Source organism: Anopheles gambiae, chromosome 2, assembly GCF_943734735.2.
Source record: "Anopheles gambiae chromosome 2, idAnoGambNW_F1_1, whole genome shotgun sequence".
NCBI classification, from domain to species: Eukaryota; Metazoa; Arthropoda; class Insecta; order Diptera; family Culicidae; genus Anopheles; species Anopheles gambiae.
Genome location: NC_064601.1, coordinates 7,368,418 through 7,395,303, shown reverse-complemented (window position 1 = coordinate 7,395,303; position 26,886 = coordinate 7,368,418). Strand labels below are relative to the sequence as shown.

The 26,886-nt window shown below is 47.2% G+C and overlaps 1 protein-coding gene across 6 annotated transcripts in view; it reads right to left on the bottom strand.

Annotated features, from left to right (window-relative positions):
* Positions 1 to 26,886, bottom strand: part of LOC1281513 (uncharacterized) — a 179,594-nt gene that overhangs the window by 49,700 nt on the left and 103,008 nt on the right. For 5 of the 6 annotated variants that reach the window (XM_061644099.1, XM_061644103.1, XM_061644101.1 and 2 more), the window contains one exon: positions 20,250 to 20,296. The exons of the other annotated variant lie outside the window; for it this stretch is intronic. The gene's annotated coding sequence lies outside the window, so the exon portion shown is untranslated. The remainder of the gene's footprint in view (positions 1 to 20,249; positions 20,297 to 26,886) is intronic. 6 annotated transcript variants of the gene reach the window in all.

Here is a 26,886-nt window from a genome sequence, read left to right as displayed (position 1 = left end):
TCCGAACGGCTCCACTACCATCCCACGGCAGCGTCCACGGTAAAACCCACCCACCAGGAGAGCCAGACCATGGCTACGCGAGACCATTCCGCCTGCTTCGCGCACCACCAACCAGCCACACAGCGGTTTAATGAAACCGGACTTTAATTACGCTGAAAGGAAAGCCGTCCAGCTGCTTCGCGTATGCCCTCGTCTAGCCGGGCGTCCGTAAGACGAAGTAAATCTATGGCTTCCGGTGGATGAATCTTCATTTTCGCATGTTAATGAACGCTTTCGATCGGTTTGATGAAATGTAGCACTACTCAAGGTGGCCCAGCCTCCCTCAACCGGCCAACTCACCAGCTGGAGAAATTAAAACACTTCGCAAACCGTAGCCGTCACCGGTGGCCCGAGCCCGGGACACATCGTCTCGGGCTGGGGTCCGCTTTGTTCGTCCAGTGCCGTCTTCGCAAGCTCCGTGCCCGGGTGGCTTACCGTTACAGCAGACTTTGTTGAAAGGTGTATTTTTGTTGAATTGCAAATCCGCACCGGTAAATTATGGCGTCCGTTAAGTAATTTAAGGCTGCCGGGGATTCACGGCGCTCACTGATGGTGAGAAATTTATTGTGCCACGTCAACAAAGACCAGAGAAACCCCCAGCGGGTGGGAACCTTAGTGCCAGTTTCAATGCGTTGATACACTTTAATGAGATGTATTTGCGCAAGGTCGGAGAATGTTCTTTTCGTGCACTTTTAACAACCCAATGTGTTTGTAAAAACAGTTTGAAAAAAGTATGATTACAATTCTTTGTGTTAAAACATCCTTATTTACACCAGTTTCTATTAATTTATCAAAACAGCTTTCCATGGTATGTTAAAGATTATTTCTATTATAGTTCTCTTAGGAATTACATTTTTAATATACATGATTTACGTGAAATTTAGGTATTTCGGGAACTAATAAAAATAATTTCAAATCATTCTGAATTGAAAGGAAAGTACCAAATTATTGTACAAACAAAAGCTACCTAAAATATACAACTTTCACTGGAGTTTGTCCCATAATACCTAATAATTGTACAGCTGTAGCTTGCTCTTTTGACTTGCACCTTGCGATGAAAGTTTTATTGATAATCAATCTTTATCAATTCCAAAGTACACCCACGATCTATTGTTCTTTCTCAAATATTTATTACCTCTAATTTGCCTATCACCACCTTCGCTCCAGCCAAACTTTCAACATCCGAAAGGGAGGAAAATTAAATAAAATAGACCATAAATTTAACCGACCCGCTTTTCTGTCACACACCCTTTCCTTCTCTTTTTCACTGTAACTTCCCTATCCTCTTTTGACTGCTTGGAAAACTTCACTCGGTGCACTCGAGATTGTCTTCAGTGCACTTGAGGTCCAGTATGAGGGCGCATGTGTGTATGTGTCTATGGCCGACAATACGTGCCCTAAAGGCCCCGCGGCTCGAAAGCTCCACTCTCGGCAAGAGCTCATCATCCCGAAACTGCTACTCCGTGGAAACTATCGTCCGTTTTCATTACTGGCGCCCGCGGGCAGCGCAACACCTTCCGGGCACGCGGACTTGCCCCATCGTGGTGGAGTGCTGCTTTGCTGCTGGTGAAACTTACCGGGGAACTTTTCTCCTAAGTCGACAACTTTCCCCATCAGCTTGGCTTTTGTTCGCTTGGCTCTGCCGGGGCAAATAGGCAGCAGTTGCCATTCTGGACTGCAGCCGAACTTCATACGCTCGCTTCAGCTCGCGCAGCCGCCTGAGTTCAACGAGAAGACGAAGAAGAAGAAAAAAAACATTGTGCATGTAGTAACCTCTTTTCCCTACCAGCGTCTTCTTTCACCACGGGCACGGCTGGGCCTCGGCTGACGGAACGGTGAACGGTGATATATGCGCGCGCGGCATCCGTACACAGGATGTGCCGTTTTCCAGAACGTCCGAGCTGTAGGCTCACACACACACACATACACAATAGGCCTGTAAATTTCACTTAATTACGTTGTTATATACAAATTAATTAAGTTATTCATCTTGCACTTTTTAGTGCGCGCCCGGGTCGCGTTGGTGCCGCCCGATGCTGATACAAAAACATAATGCCAGTACTTCACGTGACACGCCTGGTGGCTTTAAAACGTTTTCTTCGAGTCGAGTGGTGGTGGTAGCGGGAGCAGGTCTTCCCAAGTTGTCGACTGCCGAGAACGGTTGCTCAGTCGGTGGCTTGTACAGTGGTGCGCGTTTGAGTGAGCATGCACATTCTTAGTTAGGCTAATGTGTATCGTTTACCGCTGCTGCTGAAAGAAAGAGTTTGGAGTACTAAGGACTCGTGACTTTATGAGACACAAGAAGGGAGCAAAGTGAATTCTAGTTCTAACGAATAATTGAATTTACTTTAGTAAATTTCAAATTGAGCCTACCAAGCAGGACGTGGTTCGATTACAATCGGGATCAGTCACCGTGTAGCAAAGACGGTCTCGGTTAACTTATTCAACCAAACACTGAAGATATTAATAAAGTAATCATGACCGTTCAATTTTTTTCGTAAAACAAATACTTAGATTTCTACATTTGCCGTTACTTTTGTGGGAATGAAATGTGATTAACGTTCTCTTCAATAATGTTTCTCTAATTAGATTTTATCTATTGATTGGAACATATTTAAACCACTATCAATGAGATTCTCGCATACCTCCATGCAATATTCACATCCCGCAATCTTTTCCATCGCTCCTGGCCTGTGTTTCGGCATTCGTTGCAAATTAATTCGCTTCCGGTAGTGTATTACAATGCACAAAAGTGGGCCACTGACAGTATGTGCACACGTGATACACACAAACACACAGAACAACCGCACTCTTGCAATCAGCCCCTGCTCCTCTCGCTCATTAACGTTGTTCCACTAGCTAAATGTGCTGCATCGTGTCGGGAACAAACTGAATGCTGCATTATCCGTCTATGGTAGAGGAGGGACAGGAAGGCATTCGTACGCAAATGCATGAAGAAGCTCTACCGCCATGCTTTTGCTATATTCACCGCTGGAAACAGAGACCGACGACGCGCACGACGACGATGCTGACGATGGTCCCCACATTGTCGTCAAAAACGGTCACCCTACCCCAGCATCACCCCTCCCCACAGCACTGTTTTCTCCTTCCTCCGGCTCGAATGCCTTTGTTTGCCCTGTGCCACTTCGCATCGCAAGAAGGTCGCGCGCCGGAAAGAAATATGAGAATGCTTCTGATTCATTATTAAAAGTGCATTATGCAGGCTTGCAAGTGTGTACTTCTTGCCGCGCCATTGTGCCGTGGGATGTGGGTCGGCGCGTGTACAAAACTTCACAAGACAAAGCATGTCACATGCTCCCTGCACGTCGTGTCGGAACGACAAAGCTGCCGGCACGCAAAATCCAACCCCACCCGATCTCCTGCAAACGGATGGCCCGATCGTATTCAATCGGTGGTGCGGTGGTACACCTTGCGGAGGCGAAGGTTAGAGGCCGCACCACCGTCGCAATCTGCGTTCATCCCAAGTGCCAACTGGTTGATGCTGGCGACAACTTGACGCACGGAATCGAGCGCTGCTAGAGGATACTTTGCGCGAGTAAGCGAGACGCTAGGGGTTTGTGCTTTGTCGCGCATTCTTTCGTGTGGATGGAGCAGAGTGCCACCAGCTCCAACAGCACCAGCACCACAGCTATTTAGGGAAGCGTTACTTTTAAAGCACTAAATAGAGACTTGAAGAAGGTGGGCGATGCAAAGGAAGGTGCAATGTTGAAGTAGTTGATGAGATGAGCATAAGCGACCGGCTGAGGTATGGGATAAGGGCCAATCAGTTCCTTCATACGACGATGCTGGAGCCGGGTTGAGTTGGTTACGGTTGAAAGGTCACCTTGCGAACATTGATCAAAGAAGCAAGGATGGCACGAGTTTAAACTCATTTACTCCGGTACCAGCTGGTGGAGCTGTTTGGGGCAAGCAAAGCATAAACGAAGCTTGTCGCTTAGGACCATTGCATCTATGTTACCTAAAGTGAGCACCAGAACTGGGTTTGACAAATTTCAGCAAGCTGTTAATGTAGAGCCGTCTAAATTTGGTTGTGTTAGAATCTTTAAATCAAATAGATAACGTATGCCTTTACCTTCATAAAACCTTTACTCATAAAACAATAATGGAAGTAGAAGTGCAATTAATGCACACATAAAAATAGCATACAACTAAGCAGCATTAAACAACGATCAATCTAGTAGAGATCATTGAGTTGTAGTAGAGCTTTAGCTTGTAATATATTGATCAATGGAATATATTAATATGAAAAGCATTTACACAACCAAACAATCTTACTTGGTTGAACCCTCTGTTGACCTAAACGATCAAACACGACCTATTTGGCCACACAGTAAATGACATATGGGTGCCGGTTTTGACCTTGTTGCAGTTCATTTTTTTCGGCTAGGATGTAACTTATTTCCAGTGACAGCAATAAATAACACGACAACAGTGCGCACAAGACCCGACCCAAATCCAGCATCTACTGCAGCCGCGTACTTGCGCATTTGCATACGGGGAGTGCTGCTGCTTCGCCACGGACACGGAACGGTGTTAAACAAAAAATAATTGCACCCGATTGGGCCCCGAAAGATGCCACCGGGAGCTGCGACAAAATAAAACGAACTGGTGCCCAGCAGTCGAACGCCTCAATTTGGAATTATGATGCGGATTTTATGCACACGATGATGACAGTTTTTTTTTGTCATTCCAGTCTTTTGGACTAAATATTAAATGCAGTCTTTGGTGAGTCATAGACATACACCACAACCGCTACAGTCTCTAGGATCACGTGAAGCGAAACGCAAAAGGGGCTCACGAGATCTGAGTCGTTTGCACGGGTGTATGAATCTGTACTGTACACTGGGCGGCACGGCTCCCCAGCGGGAGCAACGGAACCTCCCAGTGTGAATGCAGCCAGTCCAATCCCATTCCTCATCGGGTGTTCCCAGGCCTGCCATGGTCTCTTTGTATCATGGTGCTATATTTCAGCTGGCTATAGTTGTTTTTTGTGTATCCATTTACAACCTTGGTGTTTTTGATTTTTCACTGCATCCTTTTCCCCGTGGTGATCAGGGCGACTGTGGCTTCCAAGATAGTATAAAATGCTTGGCGTTTTTGTCTTGCCATTGGAGTGGGGCCACCACCATTGGAGAGTACACCATTGTGCCATTTACAGTTTATACCAGCCAATACACCAGACTGGGAATCCCACACCGCTTTATCGTCGTATTTGTGTGTGTGTGCCTGTGTCCCCCAGTTTATGACTTCATTTTTGCATATCACTATCCGCTGTCCGTGACACGATAGTCGCGTCTATTGTAGCGCACTGCGAACGGAAGAGCGCGACTTCCGGGAAAAAAACGCCAATGCTAGGATATGAGAGATATTAAGAGGAACATAAAACATGTTAACTATCGCTACAAAATTCCTAACATCTCTATGATGCAACGCTTATCACTTTTCTAGAACCGAGCGCCCAACTTACGATGAAACCTTGTGAAACGAGTTGCGCAAAAAAGTAAAAGTCAACAGTAATGCTCGCCGCCAAACAGCGCTCCGTTCCAGATTATGCCGATCCCGATATCGTCAGGATTTATAGCGAAACGACAACCGAACGACAACAACAACTTCTAATCTTGGCATTACTATGGCAAACAAAAACTTTCCAATTTCGGATACCGGGCTTGCGGCACGTACCCACACCGGACAGTGGTAAACTAATGCCGAAGCCTAATTCCATTTGACATATTGAGGGAAAGGTTTTTTCGTTCGATTGCATTGCCTTGCCTGCCTGTGGTAGTGTGGAAGTACGGGCCACGGGTATTAGACCGCATCTAATATTCCGATCACATCGCAGATCGATCGGTTTCGAGGGGCAAATAAACCAAACGCAAACTTCAAACTAGGCCCCCCGCCCGCCTAGCCGTAAAACGGTTTGCACTCGGTGGAGTAGAGTAAAGGGGTAGTGCGGTCGGGTGCGTGTGGTAAGCGGGTCCATTACATTGCGAAAAGTTTTCGTCCCTTTGCGTCACCTTTTGCTCACGTACGTAAGAAACATTGTTAGTGATTCTTGAGATCCTGCCCCCCTTTGGCCTGACAACGGCCTAAATTGCCCCATTGTGGCAGGTTGATTTTCCAGCTCGACTGACCAAAGTGCACCTCGTGGCCTGCCCCGCCCGTACACCGCACTGTCCACCGAAAATGAATCCGTTGTAATTGTGTCTCCTTCGCTCAGCGTTACAGCGTCTCTGCGTCTCAGTGCTTCAACGCTAGGAGTGGTGAGGTTGCCGTCTTCGGAGCCCGAGACGACTGTACAACTTCTTACCCTGTACCGGCATATTGCCAACGGCCTGCAAGACACCGAATTTGTATGCCAAACACGTACGGGCGTGATGGTAGAATGAGTACAACAATGATCTCCGCCGAACAAATTCTACCGGACAAAGGGCAACTTTATCAGTCTGCCAGAGTATGCCAGCGGTATGCTCCCGTGTTTGCTCAAGTGGTTCACTCTAGGTCTAAGTGTAGGATGGAGCCGCCCGGCCCGGATCGAAAGGGATAAGAGAAAAAAGAATGGAATTAGTTTAGTTCCTATTGTTTGCATTGCTTGTGTATGGTGAAATTTGAATTCACCACCCATTCGTGCCTCAATAGAATCCTGATTTTATTAGTTTGCTTGTGAAATCATAACACACATCTACTCGGGTCAATCAATCTGTGTCCGGTGCCCACGGTATCGAGAATGATTGTCTGTACAGTATAGCAAAGGATCGCAAAGAGTTATTTATTTGCTTCACTCAACCACAAGCACAAAAACGTGTAAATTTAACAATACAATCCAATGTGAAATGGATTTTTCCTACAAGAACGATTCGAATCTCTACACGCTGAGTAAACAGTATTGTGTGTTTCGATTATAGGAGCTTTCGAATGGATTTGGATTTCACAAAATATTGTATTTTTTTCTATGCATTAAATTGATCCACTTCAACAAACGTGCACTAAACCAATTCCCGAACCAATTTCAACGCATTCGCTAACCTACATTTCATCGCTGGGCCTCCCTTTCTGGTAGTATGGGTGCAATCTGCAAATGCCGCCGAAAGCCATCATCGCTACATCAACTCGATGCCTCCCGGGTTCCGTATCATCTTCGAAATCCGGAATCGAAATCCGTGACAACCCTCGAGGGTACGATCTCGCGCAGCACACACCTTCCCCGATGCATCTCAACCGTGCCGTGGCACTGCTTGGGCGCACAAGTTTAAGGCTCGCACTTAATCAGTTTTGCGCGTTCCATCCTATGTACGAGCCGCAACGCTTGCGCGCTCATTCTTTGCCAGATTTAATCAGGCGATAACTAGTTTTACTGCCGATGCTCCCGGGGACGGCATGTGCTCACTCATCACAATCTTCACGCGATCATGTGCAGAACGTGCAACATATCGCGCACGCCGACAGCCAACCACCGCACGTCACCAGCGACTGTGTGTGTGTGTGTGTGTGTGTGTGTGTGTGTGTGTGTGTGTGTGTGTGTGTGTGTGTGTGTGTGTGTGTGTGTGTGTGTGTGTGTGTGTGTGTGTGTGTGTGTGTGTGTGTGTGTGTGTGTGCTTTTTTGTTATACCTCAATGAAGGTGGCAATAAAAATTCCGTTTCCGCCTCGGCCGTGCAGAGCTGTAGAAAATGTAATAAAGCCATTATCGATTCCTGCTATCTGTTCTGTTGCTGTGTGTGTGTGTGTGTGTGTGTGCGCGCGAGTATGTAATGTTGGTGCGCGCCATCTTGCCAAACGCAACCGAACCGGCTCGATCCGATGATACGAGATGATAATGGTTTTGGCAACACTTCCGAACATCCGGAGACCCGCGTGCAGGCAGCACGCTCGTCGATCGTCCCCGGCTGCACTCCGTTACACATTATGGCGCCTTTTTGGCCTGCTGTTCTACACGATACTCGCCCCCAGCCGAGCTGTTCGTGATGATGGTAGCGATGGTGGTCGTTGTCGCCTTCTGTGTGTGTATGCGTGTTCGGGTTTGTAGCAGCGGCAAACGATACAGCTCCACTCACGTAGTCACTTATCAGGAGAGAGAGACATTTATTTGATCTTTATAGGATTTCGATACCGGCGCGCACAGCCGTGAATGTCCTCGAGCAGTGTGTAGCCGTTTCTTGTATCATGCTATAGCCGGCAATAGAGCACCACTTGATGGTGGGTGGGAAAAGATGGAGCGCACACACAAAAAAAGGACGCCACCCATCTTCGTTGCATCGGAAAATGAAGAAGGATGTGTTAAAATGGTTCGTTACGGGTTGTTTAACGATTTTATGGCAATGGAATGAAAAGTGGTGAAAAACGCTTGGCTCGTAAACGCTGAGAGAGAGAGAGAGAGAGAGAGAGAGCGCACGGCAGAATCTTTTCGCTAGAGGTGTGATCGATGCACGCAGATAAGTGTAACAATGCATGCGTTTGGCTCGTAAAAACGGGTAAGGTGTAAATGAACGAATAAAACTAACGAAAGAATTCCACCTTTTTTGTAGGCAAAACGTTCTACACTACATTAGATATCTTTATTCAAGTTAGAAATTGAAAGTTAATAGGGATATAGAAGAAAGTTATTTCAATTCTAATTCTTAAATTGAATATTCAGTAGTACAAATGAAATCTGAATGGATTATAGCTAACAGAGTAGTTCTATCAAGGGTCCACTGAATACCAAAACCATTTCAATGCAACAAGCACTCAGCACATAATAACATTAAGATAATGCTGAGAGCGAACAAGAGCGAATTGTCTTATACTGTCCATTAAGCCTTCCCCAGATAGAAGCTTTTACCTAGTCGATCTTAACTTCACATAAACCTCTCTACCAACACAATAAAGCATCAGGTTTATGCATTTTTTTATTGTCCTTTTTCTTCCCACTGCGAATGCACACCGGAATGTGTTTCTTTCTTTATGCTTTCCTTCCACTCCAAAGCTTCCATGCTCCGAAAGCACGATAACTCTGTGTGTGTGAGAGTGTATTTTTTAGCTGACCCATATTTATTGGCATTAGTACATCCGGCGAGGATTGCAAACGATCAATTTGGGATTTTTGTCGTCTCTTACCTCCAGCGCTCTACCCAGCTACCCGGCACTGCCACAAGAGTGTGTCACTTATTTTGGAATCCACCCGTAAAGTGGTGAACTTTTGCTGAATTTGCCCGTTTGCCGAGTTGCAGTAGTAAAACAGGATGCGCACACATCGAACAGCATCTTTTCGCCATTTTTGGTTGTCGCAGCAATGGTTCTTGCATTCACGGCTTGCGCACCCGCACACACACTCGCAGACACACCCGCAATGAAAACGATTCTTTTCCATTATTGTACAGCAAATATATCCTGAGGCTTCACCGAGCCACTAAACTACTGGCCCCGTCCAAACCACCCCAGTGCTTCGAAGCCCAGTGCCCGGGTTTGTGTTTTGTCCGGGAATGAAGATAAATCTTTAAAATTTATACCACACACGACAAATTGTTTTCCACCCGTTTCGGTTTTCTCTCTCTCTCTCTCGGCTGCTTACTGTGCCGTCCCGCAACCAGGGGTTGACCTTCTCCGAGGAAAAGGGCACTGCCGGAACAGAATTTGACCCGTTACCACTGCCACCACCAAAGCCCAAATCTGCCACACCATTTCCACCAAACGTCCATCGGGTGAGTGCCATTTTCCTACCACAACCATTTCCACCCACTGTTGTTTTTTTTCTTCCTTTCTTTGCTCTCTCCCTCTCGCTTTATAAACACATACACACAGAGGCGGCTTACACCGCGTACACCGCGATCTACTGGACCGAAAAATCCGCCACAACAATGCCACCCAGGCAGTAAGGCGTTACACGGTGGCTGCTCGCTGTTATGTTTCCTACTGTTGCTTTCTACTTATATTTTTCCATCTTTGCTGCTGACTTTCGACATTACCTTTTTTGTCTGTTGCTCGTTCGTCCCGTTGTTCGTTTATGCGTTCCCTCGGATGGCTTCACCTCCACCGGCTTGTGCCCGCCCGTGGCATTTGACCCACGTTACCGCGTGGCAATACGTTTGTTTGATAGTGGTGGCATTGCCGGGAGCCGGGGGTGCTCACTTCATTGCTCGCCTCAGTCCATTTGCTACCTTTTCACTGTCCGCACCCGCGTTTATAACGAAACATTTGCAGGATCATCAACATTAGTGGCTCGGCAAGGACCCCGTGCCGGAACCTTCACGACCTAAACCGGCCCGGGACGACCGTGCACGGCGTGGAAAATGGCTGCCCTCCCGCACACACTGTAACAGCACTATAACGGGGCTCTGCGAAGCGTTGGAACACATAAAAAAATGCCCCACAGCACAACAAATGTGAGCAAGAAAATGTTGCACGCTGAGTGAAGTGGAAAATGTTTTCCTTCCCCCCCCCCCTCCTATTCCATTAAAGTTGTGTTGCTGTGTTGGAGGTGAAATACATGGTGGCACGGGACCAGCCATTTGTTTCTGGATGGTTGATTTGATAGAAGAAGAACGGCTCCCTCAAGTGCTGTGGGGGCGCTGAAGACGTATTGTGGTGACGGTTTGATGTCGCCGATGTTACGGGACAGAGCCTGAAGCAGCTACCGGGGTCGCACCTGTTAAGGAAGAAGCCACCGCCAATCCGCTGGCTTACCTACCCCCGTCCGCCCTGTCTATTCTCGTGCGCTTTTGCTGTTGGTTGTCTTTCCGGCTGCACGATCTGTCCATTATCCGAACCGTGCACTGTCAGCTTTCCTTTGACACCTAGCAATGTTCCCTCATTTCGTTTTGCTCGGAAGTTATGAGATTTGGCAGCAAAACACTCTCATTTTGCAAAGAGCCCACCCTGCCTCGGAATGCACTTGTAAATTGCAACATATCGCCGTGCCCTTTCCTTAGCCACAAGCAGTAAACCCGGCCCTTCGGTAGCAAACCGACAATGTTCGATGGTGCATGGACGCAATTATTGTAACGCCATCCGTACACCCTGCAACAAACATTCCACCAGAAATTGCTTTTCTTTTGGCGCAATCTTCTACAGGCTGTGCTAAGAGGGCGTAGAAAAGAGCTACAAGAGGGAAGACGCATTTTTCTGGAACTGGAATAGCACCTACCTACAGCAACTTTCTCGACAGCTCGAAGAAAGTGGTTGCCATTGCTACACGTTGCCTACACTTACATTGCGGACGGGGGGTTAAGTATGTAACATTAATTTCTGACACTGACAGTTAATATGCTCGGGCTGGTTGGAGAGCATGGTGTATGGTGGGGTATGATTTCGATTAAATTTCCTCAATAATCTGACCTCAACGGCAGGCCGTTGCGAGAAGGCTTGTTCAGTGGTTTCAGCAGGCCAAATAACTTAACCACACAACCGTGGCTGGTTGCTGATTGATGGTGGGAAGGATAGAGAGTTAATATGAGTTTGTGGAAGGCATACTAGAGAGCTTTAATATATCATCCAGAAAGTATAATGCTATTTATTCGATACAACTTTATTATTTATGATCTGGCACTACAGCAGCTATTGCAAGGCTAAAGTCAAACAACAACTCCCAGCAAATGATATTTAAATCACTCCTTATTCCATAGACAAATTTATTATATGTATACTGCCTATGTTAAATTCTACGAATACGATGTCTACTTACTGCAGCAGAGCATATGATAATACTATTCCTTTTCAATCTAATAGTATATAAATCATTATCAATATAACGTTAAGATGTTAGGTCACATTGACTTCATTTCACTAAGTCACGAGATCAAAAAAACTCCTCTTTTATTTCCTTTTCATGCACCAAATATCCCTACGGCTTGATGCATTGAAACGGACTGCTAAACCAAGCCATAGCCAGTACATTCCGTAGATAAATTGCACCATTTCCCTCCCCGTCGCCGTACAGGCAACGTTTACCAATCATTTGTCTTCACGTGCAGGCGCCAATCTGCAAAATCCATCCCACCGCCAAACAAAACCACCTCCTGGCCCTTTTACGAAAACTTTCCAAAAACGGAAACAGCTTTTACTGGCCACTTGGAGAAAGATTTTTCATTTACCACCCAAGCCCCCGAAGGGGTTTTGATCGGTGTAAACAATTTCCTGGCGCTTTTTGTGTTGCTGCCCCGTTTTCGCACACATGTCTAAACCAGCGGCCACACCCTTTTGCCGCTCCATTGTGTGACCATTAGCCATTTGTTAGCCCGGTCTGCTGGGAGCCGTTCTCCCCGTCCCAAATGGTTGCCCGAGTGAAGGAATGTTTTTTTTTTTTTGGTCCACTACCAGCTCAACAAACCCGATAAATACAAGCCCTTGTTACGGGCAATCCAATGGCACAGTGACTGCACCCGGTGGAGGGTGTGCAGAAGCCGGTCGGTTGGGGGCAAGCGTTTCAGCAAATGAATTCCAATACCATATTGAATGAAAATATTTAAATTAATCCGTTAGCAACGTACACTTTCCACACACACTCACACACACATCGCCTTGCGAGCCGGCCACCACCCAGTGATGCAGTGCAGTGCACCGGCTTCAAATGGCTTTGGCATCACAAAACGGGCACAATGGCTACGGGCGGCGGGATGAACTCGGACACTCGGGCACGGATCACATGTTGCGATGTGATCCACTTTCCACGCCGGCTCCGGATTGGTCCGCTTGCTAGAAATCCCGCTGCTTCTCCACATGCTGCAGCGTGATCACGTGTGTGTGTGTGTGATTGTGTTTTTGTGGCTGTAAATTTGCAGCTCATGTATGCATGCAAAAGGTCAGAACCACTGTAGCCAGTAACCGGGAGTAGTAACGAGGGAAGCTTCCCCGGGAGGTAACGAGAGCTTTGCACTCGGTGTGTTTTGCCCTTTCTGCACGCGCCAAGGGCTTCCGTAATTGATATGAATTGTTTGCATAGATGCAATGGGTTACACGTTTGCTAATTTGAAGAATTTAAATTGATTACTTAGCTGTGTGGATTCAAATGGTGCAGAAATAATGGGGCTGGAGCAGCAAACGCAGCAATACAGTTCACGGCTCATCCCGCTCAACAGTGGGAAGTATGGGTGGAATCTGTCAGGAAACAATTCAAAACTGGTACTGTAGGAGGCAGATGCTCGTGGAGTGAGCATTGCTCTAGTGAAATAAACCCCATTGCAAATTGAGCTTCATTGCGGTATGAGTAGAGCAAAAGGCAACGATACAAATATGTCGTAAGACATTAGCAGCTTTAGCACCAATTGTTCAAACTAATCATCCATTTCATGACTCTAATTTACAACGCCGTGCTATAAATGGCTTTGATCCACATCATCCAGGGCGTTTGATGACGGTGCTTGAATGTGCATAAATAACCGCTGCCCAAAGTTGGCACAACAAAAGCGGGACGGAAACAGCTCGCGGCCGTTTGTAAACTGAAACTTATTCGATTTCCGACCATCCAAATGTGCCTTCAGCCCAGCCATTGCACAAAACTTCTCGATTACGTTTAGCACCCCGTTGCCCGGTTCATCCGATCCGAGCTTTCCGAGTCGAAATGGCAACGAAGCTCGTAAATTCCACGACGCCTCAAACGAAACCTCAAATCTCGATCCTGCTCACGCCACCGCGCCACTACTCGTGCTAAAGAGAATGTGAAAGAAGGTAAGACACACCCGTTTCTCCCGGCTCGCACAAGAGCAAACCCAACACAGACCGGGCAGCAAGCATTTGCCCTCCGGGTGTAAGAGCCACCACAGCCATCCGACCAACCACAAAAAACGGGAGCTGCATTGCAAAAGGGCATGCTGCAAACGGCAGGCGTATCTGCTGAAATCGTTACCACCGGTGCCGGTGGCGAATGATAATGATACACCGTCGTGCTTCCGCCCGGGTCCCGGTCGTGCTGGTCTCGTCCTTCTTCATGCGCCGCGGGAGAATGAGCACAGCGGGTTTCTTCCGGTTCTTGCGGATCGGTTGAAAGAGGATCAAATTTCCGTAATCACGCCACAGCCTATCCGCCGCCTGCATGTTGCGGCCGGCCGGACAGAGTGTATGATTTAATCCACGAAACCGCGTAAAAAGTGTCAAAAAGTAGCACCATTTGCCCAGGTGTGGACTGGGTGTGAGTTGCTGCAAAGCAAAAAATTGAAGACAAAACAACACCCTCCTCATCTTCCCAGCGGGAAGGCCCCGTTGGCTAAGCTGTGTTTTTCAGAAGGGCATTAAAAAGTTTAAATCCAAGCAAATTTTGTTGCTATACTTTCCCAAAAGAAAGCTTTCTACAACGATACAAGTTCCTTTTCGTGGAATGAACTAGAATAATGTGAAGATTTTCTTTTAAAAGATATAAAAAAAATAAATGTTAAATATAAATGTAAAAAATGTTTCATTAAAAAAAGACATATCAAAGTTAAACCTCAAGATCTTAAAATTAATAATATTTTTAAACAATAACAATAATATTACCAACCAGCTGAGCTTTATCCTTCGTGGAAAAGAATAAACCAAATCAAATGGAAAGCAGATGCACTTTGACGTCCATTCTCAGACTGTACTTTTGAAAACTTCATTTCAACGAGTTTCTGCATCTCAACAGATCCGGTTGCGAAGTGAAGGTGAGGTTGGCATTGTTGAAGAAAAGATTGAAATTTAGATTTCAACCCGACCCCTAGTTTCATTGGCAGAGCTCCGTAAGCTGGAATGTATAATTTATCATGCAAAATCATCTGCCAACTCCCAGCAGACCTTTGGCCCAAGGAATGCAACACAAAAAGATATCCCAGAATGCATCGAAAAAGCAAAGAAACGATGAAGGACAATCCACTCGCGGTATGTAAAACCTTTCCCTAGAAGATTGTCCGAATTCTGCAAGGTGTTGAAAAGGCGTGCTAACGTGCTAGCTGCTGCCGTGAAAGGTGTTAAACGATTGAGAAACTTTTACTTCAAATTTCACTGGAAAGAAAATGCATTTACTGAAGTTATTGCATTTACTTCCAGGAAAAAAAGGTTAAACGAAATAAGGCTGCTTCACTGTGATGAAGCTCAAGCAAAAGGCTCTTGGTGCGAAATGTTTCCGTTCTTGGCACCAGTCTGTATTGTAGGAAAGCGGTCGTGAACTTCAAACAAATGTGTCAATTCACCATGGCGACGCTCGAAATAGATTCATCTACAGACAGGTTCGGTCGAAGGTGGTAAGCATTCAGGGAAATCCTTCAAATGGCTGAAACAGCATCGGTTGAATGGAAATGCTTTGGGAAAGGAAGATTAAATCCTTTCGTTTATAGAAATATCTAGAATGTATTTGGAATTAGAAAACACATTCTTCTAAAATCGTCATCAAACTGAAATGCTACACATCGTATGCTGGATCGAACATAATTTTCTCCAAGTGCATTAGTAGTTGAGTGGTCGCTGATTAATTTAGCTGAAAAAGTAGACTGTTTTGTGGAGAAAAACACAAACAAAGTAACGCAAGAACAAAACGATTGCTCGCCGTGCTAGCAAAGCTAGAACTCACAAATCAAACAGCAAAGTACAACGACTGTGAAAACTACAAGCACCAAGATAGAAATCAGTCTTCGCGTATAACGGCGACGTTCGTTTACCACGCAAATTGGCAAATGCGTCCAAAAGGCAGGAGAAGAACGGAAGAGAGCAAAAGGAACGGAAGCGAAGGGTGAAAAGACTCCGAACTCCGAACGGAATGAAATCACAAACAGTAAAGACGCTGATGCCCAATGAAATAAAAGATATGACAACGACAGACCATTCGAAGCAAATGATACCCTCGGTGCCTGTCCAAAACCTCCCACTATTACAGCAGCAGCCTCCAAAGCGACCGGGCGCCTCCATCGCACAAACCCTGCAGAAACGAACATGCCCGGGCCCGTCTCCGTATGGTTTTCGTTGCATCCTTCGAGTTCTGGGAATGTGTGGTGAAACGGAGGAGGCTTCCCCATGGCCTTTTTCTCCCTGTTACTCGCAGCCCCCAACACCCAAGCACAAACACTCCCTTGACGATGGTTGCGATGGCAGATTCAGCAAAACCATGGCTACCATCATCCAGCGAGCATGGCTCAGCCGTGCGACGAGCGGTTTCGGCGGCAAGGGGGAAACTATTTTCCTAGCCTCCATTGTAGGGATTCTGTTTACTCAGGATAAAATTCGCCTGCTCGCAGTCACCGTCACTGTCAGCAATTGGAGCCACAGCGACACAACCCTCCCTCGCGAGGACGGCGAGGAGGCGAATCGGGCAAAATGGACATAAACTTCACGACTGCGACCCGCGGGAAATGAGGTACGATGGAGCGGGAGGGAGGGGAGGGGAGGGGAGGGGAGGGGAGGAGTGGGAAACCGGGATGTTGGCTCCATTCAACCGCAGGCGAATTGCCAATTAGTGGTTGCTTTCCGGTCCCGTATTTTTATTTATGTTCAAACGTTCGGTTTACTCTTGTTTCAGATGTTTTCGCTTTATTATTCATATTTTTGCACTGTTTTTTTTGTCCTTTTGCTCCCCGTCATCCATTTGCGATTGTTTTTCTCGCTCTCGGGGCGTTTTCCGGCTACTGGGTGCCAACAGAAGACGGCAAAGTGCCCGTGGGCCAAAGGGATGAGATTTGTTTTTCGCTCGAACCGGACTCACCCGAATTTGCGCCGCCCGGGATCACTTTTCGCGGTCACTGCGAGCGACTCCGTTCTTGGTAACGAGCGAGCATCCGTCTCTATTCGTCATTGGCATGTGTGTGTGTATGTGTGTATGTACACATGCCGGAGGCCATTGTGCAACGGGGAGCGCTGGAAAACAATATTGAATTACTCCGTTACTGCACTCCGCCCGCGTTGACAGCAACCAACTGACAGTGAGCGGAAACATGCCGGAAATAAGTGGAAGGATTCGTGTCCTTTTGTCTTAGGAGTCGCACCTCACCCGGCCAGTAGCGTCCCAAGCAATCCCGGGGGAATGTGTCGACCGAATCCCCTCTCTCGCCGACCACACAGCCTGCACGAGGACGACCGTGACGCGCACTACATTAGTCACGGACAAACGGACGGAATCGTATAAATAAACAATGTTATAAATGATGGTACTATAATGACCGGGCGAGCCTTTGCCAGCAGCAGCAGCCCATTTGCAGTCGTTACCGTTACGCGACCAACCGACCGAAGCGCTGCCTTCCCATTCTCTGCCGCAGGACATCGTTCCTCGCTGTGACTCGCAGGACGACACTGCTAAGCTGGAATGTACGCTCCGTTTGGGGATAGGATTTCAAACAGACGCTTCGGGGCATGATGCTCACTGTGGTTTTGGCCGAACCTGGCAGTCGCATCGCGCAGCACAGCAGAAACTTGAGCTAAGCAAATATAGCATCATCTTGGTGTCAGTTACACCGATCCATCTACGGACGCTCACGACCACTGTCACGACCGGGAGATAGGAACCGAGAGCAAGCAAGGAAGCCCGTTACACAAAAGATTCTTCCGTTTCGTTTCCTTTTATGGAAATGTCTTCGTGACAGAATCCGGCCCCGATAAATCATACTGCCCCGCTCGTGGGCTGTGCCTGTGTGAGTGTGGTTTTGTGGTCGTGTATTGCATTTTTCTTTGCATTGATTGTTGGTGGACGAGTTTAGCTCCAACAGCAGGTTGGTGTGCAACACAGTATTTTAATTTATCATTTCCAACAGAACCACGTTTCCTTTCATAACCTTTGCATACCAAAAAATAGAAGAATTGTGAAAGAAATTAAGACCTGTTAAACGTTAACGCACACCGTTTTCTTACTCCCATTCCCCGTTTAGCAACCACACACACACACCTCCAGCCAACAAATCAACATGCAAATCAAACCAATCCGTCATGCCGCCCTGTCAAATGGCCAATCAAAAATAAATGTTCGTGCACACAAAGAATGAAGCGCTTTAACCGTCACCGATTTTGATGGATCTATCTCCGGCTGGGCCGTGTGTGGATGTGTGTTTTTAGTTGGATTATCATGTCATATATTTCCGAGCGGCGTGCTCCGAACACCTCCACCAACCGTCCGCGGGATGTCATTCATCGAAAAACACTGTCGGACTGCGTGGCAGTAGAATGAATATGGATAAACGAAATAAAACCTTCAACCCACACGTCTCCCAATGGTTGACGGTTGTGTGTTTTTTTCGGTTTGTTGCTGTTTACTTTTGAACTCTCTGTCTCTCTTACGCCCCAAACTAAAGCCGACCAAGTCAAGTGTGGCACAGTGTTCTGTGTTTTCTTTCGTGTTGCTGCTCATCACTACCAAACCCGTCGGTCGTCAAATGCACACGCATTTATGAATGATTCATCTGTTTGGTTTATATTTTAGTATTCATATCCTGACGGAGCTGGGTGATACTTTCCACCCGTGGCTTTACCGCTGTATCCTCCTCACTCGCGCCGAAACAGAGATGATTTCAATCTTTGCCGGTGGAAGTATTATTCTTCTCGCATCAGCGATGCACGCTGCTGCTGCTGCTTGCGATTCATTTGATCGATTCTGACTCGCTCGCTGAGTGGCCGGGCTGCGAGCAGAATACTTAACCGTTCGCACTACATGAGAGCGCTCGCTGAGAAGGTCCTGCTCGGTTGTGCAAGCAAACGAAAATCAACCAAACTATGCCCCGCATCATTCCGGCCCGAAAGAGGACAAAAAAATCAATCCCTCACAACAAATGTGTAATGTATTTCGCTTCCCTAAAAGCCGTCCTAATCATAACAGCACAGTGAGTGGTCTCACTTAGGGAGCTGCACAGAACCTTATGGGAGTTATGGGAATAGCTTTTCCCCCACCAAGACAGCTGTCAGAAACCATTCGACAGCACAGTTTTTCGCCATCGTACCGAATATGTGTGTACCATTGCTGCCCAGACCAATCGTGATGATTTCCCATTAAAGTGTCAACAAACGTACGGACAAACCTCTCCACACCGGGAGAGATTATGTAACGAACCTTGCGACGTACCGAAGAGGTGAAATAAATGCTTGCTTAAATCCGGAGTAAAATGACGGAACATCGACGTTTCTTATCTCTTTCGTATCTGAACAGCAGTCATCTTATTTTTACTTATACGAAACATCACTATACTCTTGCGCCTTTAGTGAAGAGCAAAACTGTAAACACACACGCCCCAACAGCGAGTTCACTTAAACCCCATTTCCCGGGGTTTTAAGCCGACTTACATCGGCCGCTTACAGTACCGACAATCCGTTCGTGGTCCATTCGTTTGTCGAAAAACTGTCCCCCGACATCGGCGGCATTCGACGGGCCATTACAACACTCGTGGGGTACTGTGTGCCTCTTGTAACCATAGTAACGCATTTCTTTTTTCTCCCCCTCTCCTAAAATCTCTCTACAGAGAATGGAAGGTAATCATTCTTACGCCCTCGCCCTCATGCCCAAGAGCCATTCGATTTGTCTGGCGCTGGCAGTCGAAAGAAGAATTGTTTACCATTTCTTTGTCACAACCGCACGGGCGGAGCGAAGGGGCACATGAGGGAATGAAGAAGCCAATCCAATTCCGGTTACAACATTAACTGCAAAACTCAACGACCCAGACGGTATGAGGCGTCGTGGTTTTGGCTTCTTTTTTGTTCTGCCTTTCCATGTGTGCGGTAGCTTCCGTTTTTGTGTGTCTAGTTTTGCACAACTGAGGCTCACACTCACACACACTCACGAGCAGGACCTCCTCCATCACTACTAATAGTGGTGGTGTAACGTGCCGGAAACGAAAATGCGTTCCGCCCCGAAGCTTATGCCACCCCGGCATCATCGGTGCTGGCGAGCTAAATGTCTGACGCTGGCATCGGCAAGAGGATAATGAAGAGGCGTAATTATCTCATAATCCAATTAGCAGCCGTTAAGATTTCGGCTTCCTCACGTGGCTGCATTGGGGCCGAGACCACCGGAGGCCGAGCGATGTGGCTGAGATGATAAATCGTTACTCATACGGACGTTAAGTCGCTACGATGGAATCTCTTGTTTTTTTTGTTCTTCCATCTACTCATCCTCTGTTTATTCTGAGGTGAATGAATTACGGCATACATAGGAATGGAAGCAAACAAAATTGAATAAAAGGAAATGAGGAACGAGAACACAGCTTGCGCAAAGTGATGTGATGAAACGAGGCCTGTCTTTAAGATGCTTACTGTTTGCCTACATTTGGGGGCTTAAAACTTGCTCGTCTGCTTCACTTACTTGTTCACAGGATTACATGCACGCACGCTGCTATCGATGCAAAATCTCTGTAAGCAGAAGATAAAGGGAAAGCGATTTGTTAAAAAAAAACCTTTAATTTAGCGTCAGTTCATGCTTTTGCGAACATTTTTACAGTACAAGTTTATGTATATGTAGAATTGTATGTAAAGTTGAAAGCTAGTATTGCCTGATGCAATCGGGATAATATTATAAAGAAGAGAACTTGGGCTGAGCAGTTAGTCGTTGATCAGAACTCAATAAAGAAACACCGTCAAAAGAGAAAAAGTCTGTGTCAACGTTCTCCCTCATTCGGTCCACCTCCTCCACCCCCTCGGTTGGTTTTGCGGTTGTCGTGATCCGGTGGTGTCGAGTATTGTTCTCCAGTGTTGGAGTATTCGGCGCCTTCCCTCATTCCTTTCCGCTCTCGTCTCCCCTTTCTTACATATATATGATTTTGCATCCAACCAAGCGACGAACCCAAGCCATAACTCACGCTCATACTTTCCATCCCTTAGACCGTGAATCATAAATGCAGAGGCTCCCGTTGGCTGCGACGCTGCCGAAAGGTAGGATGCATCCATCTGTGGCTGCGATCGGAATCATCGGGTTGATTTGTGGAAAGAGTTTTAATGCTTCACAAGCGATTAGCTCGATAAAAGTTTCCTTGTCGATAAAGCAGGCCAGCAAGTTTGAGCGTGCGCGCACACACACCGACACACTGCATCCGGTTGACCACCTTGCACCACACCTTATCAGTTTTCGGCGATCGAGGCATGTACGGCGCAAAAAAAAACCATCACTTATACACATACATTCACTTCCAGAGCGAAAATAAGAAGCGAAAAAGCTACACGGTAAAAAATATTCTCGTTTGGCTCGAGAAAGTTTAAGCGCTAAATTCCAGCCACTCCTTCCCTTGCTGCCTCTCAGCCGGTATCAGCTTGGTCTTCAGCGAGTTTTTGGCAACTTTCTGCTCGTTGATCATGATGGTCTCTGGTCTCGCCGCACCGGTCTTGCAACCTGCTCTCCGCTTTGCTCGCTCGTTCTGCCCATCACATTCCTGATGGAAACGCGACAACACGAAACGGTTTCGCTCGAAGCCTTAAGGTTCAGGGACGGACATTCCTTTCGCCCATCCCATTCCTCAACGTTCCGACCAACGTTCTACCGGTAAGTGGTGGAACAGAGAGTGTCTCTTTCTTGTTTCTGTATGGGTCCGCTGACACACAAACGCAGACGCAAGGGACCAGAATGAACGAAAGACAAGGAAACGGGACGAAAACCTCGAGCCTCACCAAATAAAAAAATCGAGAACATTCCAGGCAGGAGCATAAGCACAGCAACTCTGCAGCTAGGAGAGAGACAGAACGACAAAGAACGGAAGGACGGCGGGGAAGACTGATTTAAGCGCAGGAGAACATTTTCGCATTAATTTTCAAATTAAATTAATTAAATTTAATCTCTTATCTTGTCAGTAATGCATTTTGCACGAGTGGCGAGTTCCTGCTTTTGCTTGTTACAGTTTTCCCAGTTCCTGCACCACCGCAACACCTCTCCAGCCACAGTTTGCTTCATTTTGTACCACGCGATTGACCACCAAAGTTTTCGCCGCCCGTTTCGTAATGGCCACAGGGAAGGTGGGAGGGTGGAGAGTTTAAGTTGGGCAAATCGAGTTAGGATCACATTGCTTCCCTCTTCGGCTAAGTGTTTGTTGCTCAGTGCTTTGGTTGCCTGTGAATTGGGCCTGTAGATTTTACGCCCCACTGTATACATGTACAAACTAGCTGAGCGAAATGTTACCACGTTTTATTGATTCGGCAGACTGCTGATCTGCTCCGAGTCAAAATAGTTTATCATTTATTTTCATTTCTCTCCCTAAGAGTGGAGATATCTTTCCCTAACATGGACGTCCCCTAAAGTGTGACAGCTTAATCTCCGCTGGTCAGCCCGACGGCACAGCTCCGGCTCCCCTTTGGGGACACCTATTTGCAACCACTCTGAAGTCCATTAAGCTTGTTCTTGCCAAGTTCTAGAGTGCCTGCTCGGCTGCGTTCCCTTCTCCACCGACGTGCGTGGCCGACCGTCCGGTGGGGAGGGGGACACTTACGGCTAACAGCGGTAGGGAATATAATCTTAAATTAATTTTTGCACGACATCACAAAACGACAGCAAAACTTTCGTGTTGTGTGAACTTGGTGTCTCGCAAATCTTCGCAAACCATCCGATCGCAGGGAAGATGGGAGCTGCTTGAGAAAATGTGTTGACCAAAACACGTCCGTAACTGAGGGCAGGGGCTGGAAGGGGTTTTCTTGGGGGAGACACGCAGAGTGTTTGCTTGTAAATTTGATGTGATATAAAATTAGAGAGCAAATGGTTGCGCACCAAACTTCTGGAGAAGAAACCAGAGGTCGACAAGTGAACCAGGGACCGACGGTCGAAACCATGCTGCCTGTCGTAGATAACACTGTTTTTTTTTTTTTGGGGCAAGCGCCCCATCGCATCATTGTCTGCTGTGGCAGAGGGGACAGTAGGGCAGCAACACTTTGCAGCTTCCACTTTTAATTCCTGAACCCGGGGTGAAAAGTCCATTAATTTTGTTTTCCTCCCTGTACGGCGCGCGCTTGTGGCGTTGTCTGTGTTGTGGGGAGGGTAAAGTTCAAGTTTTCTTTGTAGCAGCCAAGTGTTCGCATATGAACCCTGTCCTGCTCAAGTGTGCTCACGAGTGGTTGCACTTTGTGATGGAGCTGTTTAAAAGGAAACGGCACGTGTTGGATGGTTGGCTTGTTTGTATTGTACACTTATGTGATGTGCTGTTTCTCTTCGCAAACAGGATGAGCAGTGCTTGTAGCAAGCATCATTGTAAGTTCTGAAAAGGCCAGGCTCGTGAAGCCGGTCTCGACAACTCTCCAGCAAACACCAAACCATTGCAAACCATCTTTCAATATTTATCCTTCAGACGAAAACTTTAATATTGAACCTTTCCACGCCAATTATCGTTCACTCGTTGCGCGTACCGAGCAGCGTTGATTGAGAATGCCTTTTGCCCCGTCTGATCCCGCTGCAAAGGCTACAATCAGCGATTTATATCACCCCAGACACACACCCAGATAGCTCTGTTTAGCTGCTGAGCGAGCGGGAAAAACTTTCCTTCGATAATTATTTGATTTATCTTTCCACGGTTACGCATCAAAGCTTCCGTTTGCCCGTTGCTGGGGGAAAATGAGGCACTCGCCCGGCCACAAAACTTTCTCCATATCGCATCCTGCACCGTCCCTGGTCAGCGCTTTCCGCTCCACGGCCAATTTTCCAACGACCCGTGCACGCTAACGTTTACAGCAAATCCGCACGCACACCCGTAAACGCACACGCCGGTTTATCGGTGCGAGCGAGTGGAGCGGCTTACGGTGGATCTTTAGTTAAAATAAAGCGTAACTCTCGGTTACGATGCGACCATTACCCATAAACCACCCGCCCCGGCTAATACCCGCGCAAGATCCGGTTTTCGCCCTTCGGCGGCAACCGCGCTCCCCGCTGCCATCATAACGCGGGCGTATGTGCGTGTGTTTGCTCCCACCATTTGCTTTTCTCCCGAGGTTCATAAACTTGTCAGCGTGTGTGTGTGTGTGGGGGGGGGGGGGGTGTATCGGGGACAACCATTGTCTCTTTCCCTGCCCTCACACATCGATAACCCATCATGCCGTTTTCTTTCGGTTGCTCTGGTTGCCTTTATGACCCTTACTTAATGCTCCCATTTGGGCTATTTGCGGGCCCCAGCCCCGAAACACAGCAACGTCGGCAACAGAGACCGGGTGGTTTTCGGTTCGGCTGACTCGCAAAACGCGCGTAATGAGGCAAGTTTTACGCTGGTACAATAATGGGGCACCCATTGATGGGGCAAACCGAAGATACCGAAGTTTCACATTTACCGTCCTTGTTTGCTTGCTGTTGCTGCTTGTTGCCAAATGTGCGGCATTTTGAGATGATCCCGACTCGTTTACTGCTACGTTTCGACTAAGCACACCCACGGTGCGGCATCTACTGGGCGGTAGCGGTAGCGGCTGGCTTAACGGAACTGGTATGAATCACCTTTTTCCCATGGGCAGACCACCGCACCAGGTGATGGCAGATGGTGGAATGTAGGGAAGGGACTGTAAACCCATAGCCAAACGAACGACAGCGATCCGTTCCATTTCGAGCAGAGCAGAGATTGCAGCGAGATCCGATTTTGATTCGTTGTATGGAATTTGTCATCTTCTATGGGTAACGTAGGGATATTTGTTAACTCCTGGTTGAGCTACGATTGCGCCGGCTAAGCTCACAAAACCCAAAACCAGCAAACGAATTTGTCAGGAGAAAATCCCATTTACTTATGAATGTACCAATATTTGATTCTTCCCATGAATATTGGGGATTAGAGATGTTTTGGATGAGCTTTCAATTTATAGTCATCACCCATTTGATTTAAACATAGCATTTAATTTAAAAGCTGATCAAAATAAGAGATAAATTTATTCAGCTTTATGCATGAAACAAAACACAATCTGCTTCCATTTTGAATGCAATAATCTGTTGGGTTTTTTTTTTGCAGTGATTCAAATATAAATTTCTTACATAAAATATTAAAACTGTGAAAACATTATTACACTGTAAGAGTCTATGTTATCCAAATGGTTTCCCTTTTCAACATAGCGATTTCTAAACTATTTACAATATGGCAGCGAAACGAAACGAACCAGGCAAAACCCGTTTTTTTTTTACGCAACAGTACGTGCACAGTGCGACTGTGCCACATTGCGTTCACCGCACACGCTCTAACCCACAATCCCACCTGCCAGGAGCTGCCTCCACAAGCCCCCCGCCACGCTACACAATGCTTCACATAATACGCGACCATAACATATGATAGCAGTGGCCCAGGAAATCGAAAACGACTGTGTGTGTGCTGTCGCCCTGTCGTCCGCACCGCGTCTTAGCGGTTGCGGAACGACCACCATCGCCACGAAAATCCCTTGTAAAAATACACCTACACACACACACACACACACACACACACACACACACACACACACATTTATGATCGTAAAATTAGCTTACTTAACAGATAATATTCTCTTACAGCGGATTTACTCACGCGCGTTCCCGGCACAGGCTTTGCGCGCGATGTTTGCGATGTACACAGCCGTACACAAGCGCACACACACATGGAAGCAGGCGTAACCTTACACCATACACCGGCAACAATGCCCGAAAGAGAACCATCCTGACCATCTATAGCCTACCGGTACCGATGGTAAGATCCTATCGTGCTTACGAAACGACCATTACGAGCGATTTCTTCTTGCACGGTATTTGGGCACCGCGCGCTAGACGTTTGATAGTATTTGGTGCATAAAAATTTCATACCGTTTATTTTCTTTCTTTTTTTTTTAGCTCACCACCGTTGGTTGGAGCACTGCTGTACCCTCGCACTCTAATAAACCTGCTTTTCGGGGGGGGGGGGGGGGGGGGGGGGTGGAACTTTAGGGAACAGGCAGCCAACATTTATTCCTTTTCAGGATTCACCCACCCCTTTCGCCAAAACAGGCGCACACCATTGCAATAGTGTCAATGATAGTGAACTAGGTCCCATTGCCCAAACCCCATTGTGGGCCAAGCTCTTGTTACGAACGCACACACACACACACACACACATTCACAGCCATTTACCGAGATGAGTGCGAGTGTTTGGCGGCGCCGAGCAGAAACAGGTGCTCGACATTGTCTTCAACATGAACATTTGTGCCGTAGCTGTTCATATTTTGCACACCGCAAACGATAGGCATCGTAAATAAACAATAACATCAACCTTGTGAAACGGTTCTGGTCTCTTTCTCTTTTATGGGTTGCGAAGCATGAGCATTCCAGAGGCTAAACGATGAACAGCACCAGCACTACGGAGGCAATGCATGCCCTACACACCCGGTGGGCAACATCGCAAGGTTGTGTAAGCGTACAGTGATGTGTGCAAGATGCGAAACTCTTGCCACTTGCCCGTGATAGTGCTCACTTTGTTCACTATTTTCTGCCCTTGCTCATAGTGGATGTTTCATCCGAGAAATGTTACATACTTCCGAACAAAGTCTCTTTACTGTGGACCGAACGCTTCATAATTCTGCCCCGTTGCTAACACCTTGTCAAGCACTGTGTAACGGTGGCGCGTACCAGACACGCCGGTACACGCCCTCGGAAGAATCAAACCGCTTCGGCCCACCTGAAGCAAACCGTTCGGGCCCTCCCCCAACAACAAAGCAACAAAGCACGGCTGCTCCTCGATGTTGAGATGATAATGTAGTGCCACTACGTGTGCTTGGGAGGCTGTTGATGCTAAGCTTCATTTTTATTATTATCCCTTCCTGATACTCGCTACTCTTACCGAGGGGCCCTTGCCTCGGAACGGCCGATACAGCACGATGAACAATGGCACACGGTGGCGCATCCTGAAAATCTCACCACACTGGTACACAGTGCCGCCTACGGGGAAATGTGGCGCCGAGAGCAAGATACTACCTAACTAGGTGTCGTACGGTGCCGATAATGCCGCACCAGGGGCGGAAAAATGGCCAGCACAGCCATTGTGCCAGCCGTGTGCGGGTGGTTT